Source organism: Petaurus breviceps, unplaced genomic scaffold (assembly GCF_028583685.1).
Source record: "Petaurus breviceps papuanus isolate PSGF00001 unplaced genomic scaffold, PetGlider_PUasm1.0 91109, whole genome shotgun sequence".
Taxonomy (NCBI): domain Eukaryota; kingdom Metazoa; phylum Chordata; class Mammalia; order Diprotodontia; family Petauridae; genus Petaurus; species Petaurus breviceps.
Genome location: NW_027187413.1, coordinates 11,448 through 16,988, shown reverse-complemented (window position 1 = coordinate 16,988; position 5,541 = coordinate 11,448). Strand labels below are relative to the sequence as shown.

Here is a 5,541-nt window from a genome sequence, read left to right as displayed (position 1 = left end):
ACCTGGAGAGGGGATGGGGCCGAGTTTCTCCGGATCTCAGTCAGCCCCGGCTCCTGGAAAGTGTCCCAGCCAGGCTCAGTCACTGGGAGCCACGAAGGTTCGCGTCATCTTTAGTTACCTGTATTCTGTCCTGAATGGACGGCCGCCTCCGTAAAGACCCCGGAGACCCCGACAGAGGCGAGCCCTGGTCTGCGGCTTCCTGCCCATCTCCTGCCTGCTTCCTCCCGCAGACCTGGGACAGCTCCCGGCTCTTGCGGGTGACGCTCTCTCTGGCCCCCGTTACACAGGCTAGCTCTGCATTCGCGGTCCTGAGAGGGGGTGGCCGTCCCTGACCCCCAGCCTAGCGCAGGCCCTTCCAGCAGCAAAGTCACAGATTTCTCCCAGCTGTCTGATTGAATGGGCGCTTCCTCCCTTCCTGCCTTTATCCTGATTTATAGCTTCCCGCCCGCTCTGTGCCACGTCCACCATGGGGGATGGCAATAGGTTATATAGGAACTCTGATCCTTATCAAAGACCAGAATGCCTCTGATTCAGTCTGGAAGGAATTCAGTGGGCCCAAGCAGTCTGGTAAAAGTTTATTGTTATGCTTTACAGCGGCAACAATTCTTAGAGAACCAGCAAACTTAAAGAAGACATAGGCATAGTTTTTAAAGAGCCTAAGCAATAAATCAGATGTCAATTATGCTAACCAGCTGAGTAAAGGTGGGATTAGGGAGGAGTTAAGGCGTGGTCAGTGCTTAAAGGAACGTACACTTTTAAAGTCAACTGCTCAGGCGGATTGCCCATAATTCACTGGGAAATAGCCCAAGGGGGGACTACCTGGAGGTGTGGTTTTAGGCCTGAAAAGTCACTAAAAGTCACTAGCGGTCAAGGGCTGACTGAGAAGTGCCCAGTCTGCCACCCATCAGTGTCATGTTTGACAAAATGGATGTTGAAAACCGAGGCTATTGGAGACTCAGTATGTGGATAATTGGCTAAGGGGTTAACCTACAGATAGGGCATTGAAGGATTCATAGGTGCAGCTGGCCACTATACTAAGGGGAGATAATATTTGCTAAGGTAAAATATTTATTGATGGTTTAGTGAAGGATTCATAGGTGTAGCTTGTTATTGTTCCAAGCAGAGATAAACAATTCATGAGTTGTTTCTGGGCAGAGTGCTGGCAGGGGGAAGGGGCAGAGTTAATGCTCTGAGGCTGGGGAGGGGGAAATGTGATTTTACAAACTGGTTTTACAAACTCATATTAGAAATATAGATCCCAAGCACCCCATCAGCTCTGTGCCAAGTCCACTGTTCCTAGAGAACTTCTCCCCAAAGCCAGGTGTGTTCTCCCCACTGTGTGAGATGAGAGAGCTGGGAGTCTGAGTCTGAGATCAGAGAAGGTCTTTAGTCTTTCTCATGAGAAAGGGCACTGCCCCTGTCACTCAAAGGGCATCCACCAGGCAGTGCCAGATGTGGAATCTGGCAGGCTTCTCTTGCCCTGATACTACTCCCACCTCTAACACCTGTCCTACCTCTGCACTGGCTGGTCAGGCAAGCTCACCACCTTTTCCTGGTGTTAATGTGTAGGTGCAAAGTGATTTCAATCTTTCCTCATGCAATTCCTGTCACTAAATTGGGAAATGCCCAATCAGAAGTGGACTTGTATGGTTTTCTTTCAAATTACCTTATTTGGGGAAAATCCAGAGTAACTGGGGAGACTGAACTGGCTTACAAAGTATGGGGAAGACATAGGAATATAAGAGGGAGCAAAGAAAAATGAGGACCCTTCACTGTGACTCATCTCACACATGGCAATAACTGGGATGTCTGACCCTCTAGGAGGAGGATCAGACCTTAAAGCAAAATGCCTTCAAATTCAGCATTAAGGTTATACCTTTAGGGACTGTAAAAATAGGAATTCAGTTTAATTGGAATAGAACTGCTGTCAGTAGACAGATGGATGAAATGAATTTTCCCTGTGAGATAACTCAGAAACACACAGATCTGAAAGGATATCATTTGAGGGCAATTTTGTTTACTGTTCAAGAAAACATTGTTAATGTTATTATTATGCTTCCATTTTTTTTTATTTCTTGGGAAACCCATGTATGAGGATGCAGTTCATTTGAACAATTGAAATGTGCAAGTGTATACTTAGAAAATAATTCCTGGGGGGACAGAACCAAGATGGCAGAGTAGAAGCAGAGACCTGCTTGGGCTCTTTCCACATTCCCTTCAAAAAACCTGTAAAAAAAAATGACTCTAAATGAATTCTAGAGCAGCAGAAGTCACAAAATGACAGACTGAAGACAATTTCCAGCCCCAGACAATCTGGAAGGTCGACAGGAAGGGTCTACTGCACTGGCTGGGAGGAGAGCTCAGTCAGTGAGTAGGTAGCTGCAGTGGGCCTTAGGAGACTGAACAGCAGGCACCAGGGCTGTTTCCAGACTTCTCAACCCAGAAAGGCCAAAGACAGTTTCTAAGGTCAATTAGAACACAGCAAATGGAAGCAAATGGCTTTATGAGAAATAGAGACATTACAAAACAAAACCAACAGAATGAGAAGATAGAAGACAAGGTGAAATACCCTTTTGTCAGACAGGTGATCTGGAAATTAGATCCAGGAGAAGCAATTTAAGAATTATTGGACTACCTTAAAAGCATGATCCAAAAAGAGCCTGCATGTCATCTTTCAAGAAATTACCAAGGAAACCGGCCAGACAGGATCCACCAATCATCATCTGGAAGAGATCCCAAAATGAAAACTCCCAGGAACATCCTAGCCCAATTCCAGAGCTCTAAGGTCAAGGGCAAAATACTGCAAGCAGTCAGAAAAGACCAGAGCTGAATAAAAGATTTGATCTTCAAATACAAGACTCAAGAGAAACATAGAAAGGTGAAAAAGAAGCAAGAGAAAGCATAAAAGATTTAATAAAGTTAAACTGTTTGTATTCCTGTACAATATGATGATATTTGTCACTCTTAAGTATTTTATTACTAGAAGGGCAAGAAGAAGGAGAATATACTGTGAGAAATTATTACCTCTCTTGTTTTTAATAACTAATTATTCAATCAGAACCAAATCCTTTTGCTTCCCAGCCAGCATGGGAAATCGTTTTCAAAGATTTACCCAGGTCAAGATCTAATCAGATAGCAAAAGAAATTCTAAGTTGAGGCTGATGAGTGCATTTCTGCTTGTGTTTGCTTAGGTCTGGGAAAATGTGGATGCTCCCTTTTGTCAGACAGGATATGGAAATTGGAAGTCTCTCTGACCAAGAGTTGGGCGATCCAAGTCAAGTACCCCAAGACCCTCTTTGCAATATAACTCACCCTCTCCTGTAATATTCATTTTCTCAAGCTGAATTAATTTCTGCCTGTTGGGAACACTCACTTTTCCAAGGGTATGGAAGAATGAAGGGGCCTGCAGGACAGTTCTTTGGTTTACTAGAGACAGCCAAATGACCATCTTTTTCTGAATTATTCCCTAGCCATAATTAATAAAATTATTAATTCCCTAGAAACTAGGCCCCTTGAACTTTTCATTCCTCAGTTTGACAATCCACAGAAGGAACCAAAGTCAGGTTTTCAGGTCTGACATAGGCAGAGGATGTGGGGGTGAGAAGATCATTTGGATGATATCCCAAAAAAGCAAAATTAAGTGGTATGAAAGAAGAATGCACTGGGAAAAGAAGAAAGGCAGAGATAGGATGGGCTAAATTATCTCACAAAAAAAGAGGTGTGAGAGAACTATTACAATTTGAGGGAAATGATTATTAAATAACCAATTGTTACCATTGGTGAGATCCAGGATTTTGTCCCTTCCTATTTCCTCATTGTCACCTAGATCAAATCAGCCTCTGAGGACTAGTGTTGATGCTGAGATTGGATTGAATATTATCCTCAATCTTGTTTAGACCTCACCCAACTGGGGAGGCCCATTGTGTTCTACTCAGACTTGGGGGTGGTGGGGTGGGGAGATCCCACCTTGGATTGCCCAATGCTGGGGGTGGTCTGGGAGTAAGAATGCCCCAATCAAAGTCATTTTCCTCCAGCAAACTGGACTAGGTTTCAGGAGACAGTATATGTGTAAGGTGAGAATCCTACAAATTTTTACACCAGGCTAGGGAAGTTATATTCTGTGGGAGAGTAGACCCCTCTATTCCAAGAGATGCTTGGATCATTTGCATCCATTTAGATAATGAATCCCTGCCTGAGATATGTATCACTAATCATGGTAGGACACCTGAGGACTGCTGCTGTGAATAATTTTCAGGATCTAATAGCATAGTATCATGAGCTCTATATTTATTCTGCAAAAAACTAAATGTTTTTTAATAAGGCATAAGATTCATAGCACCTTCCTTAAGCAAAACATGCATCTGATACATGTATATGTCTCCTAAGACTCAGTTATGTCATATGGCACATAGTGTATATCTGTAATGGCAAGCAAAGAAGTACTTATAGACGTATCTCTTCTTAGAAATACAAGGATCTAAGGCAACTCCAAAAGACTCGTGATGGAAAATACTGTCCGCTTCTAGAAACATAATTGCGGAGTCTGAATGAAGATCAAAGGATATTATTTGTTTTCTCTTTTATTCTTTCTTCTTTCTCATGGTTTCTTCTATTGGTTCTGATTCTCCTTTACAACATGACTAATGTGAAAATAGGTTTAATATCAGTGTATGCTGAGCCTATACCAATTTACACCCTGTCTTAGGGTGAGGGGAGGGGAGAGATGAGGAGAAAATCTGGAACTTAAAATCTAATGGAGGGGCAGCTAGGTGCCACAGTGAATATAGCATCAGCCTTGGAGTCAGGAGGACCTGAGTTCAAATCCAGCCTCAGATACTTGACAGTTACTAGCTGTGTGGCCTTGGGAAAGTCATTTAATCCCAATTGCCTTGCCTTCACCCCTCAAAAAAAATCTTGTAAAAGTGAATGTTGAAAATTTCATATAAATAAATTTTAAAAATAAATTTTAAAAATGCTTGGATCGGTTCACAACTCCACCAACACAGCTTTAATTTCTCATTTTTCCCAGATGCCCTCAAACATTTTCATTTACCTTTTTTTGTACTATTACAATCTAATAGGTGTGATGTAATACCTCTGAATTGCTTTAATTTGAATTTCTCCAATCAATAGTGAATTAGAGCATTTTTTCATATACCTATAGATGGCTTTGATTACTTTATTTGAAAACTGATCATATCTTTGGATCATTTATCTATGGGGGGGTGGCTCTTATTTTTATAAATTAGACTCAGTTCTCTGTATAAGAAATGAGACCCTTATCAGAAAAAATTGCTTCAAAATTTTTTTCAAAGTTGCTATTGGTAACTATTTCAATCCATCCTATTCCATTCCTGTTTATTCTCTTCTCTCTCTCTTATTATGCTGTCCCTCCTCAAAAATGTTTTCTTCTGACTACCCATCCCCTAATCTGCCCTTCCTTCAATCACCCACCTTCACTTATCCCTTTCTCCTTCTACTTTCCTATACAGCAAGATAAATGTCTATACACAACTGAGTATAAACATATGTACATATTTG

At 41.9% G+C, this 5,541-nt stretch overlaps 1 long non-coding RNA gene across 1 annotated transcript in view; it reads right to left on the bottom strand.

Annotated features, from left to right (window-relative positions):
• Positions 1-3,141, bottom strand: part of LOC138154671 (uncharacterized) — a 5,006-nt gene extending 1,865 nt beyond the window's left edge. Inside the window, exon 1 of the long non-coding RNA XR_011166662.1 lies at positions 3-3,141. This is a non-coding gene — a long non-coding RNA (uncharacterized lncRNA). The remainder of the gene's footprint in view (positions 1-2) is intronic.
• Between the last annotated feature and the right edge of the window lie 2,400 nt (positions 3,142-5,541).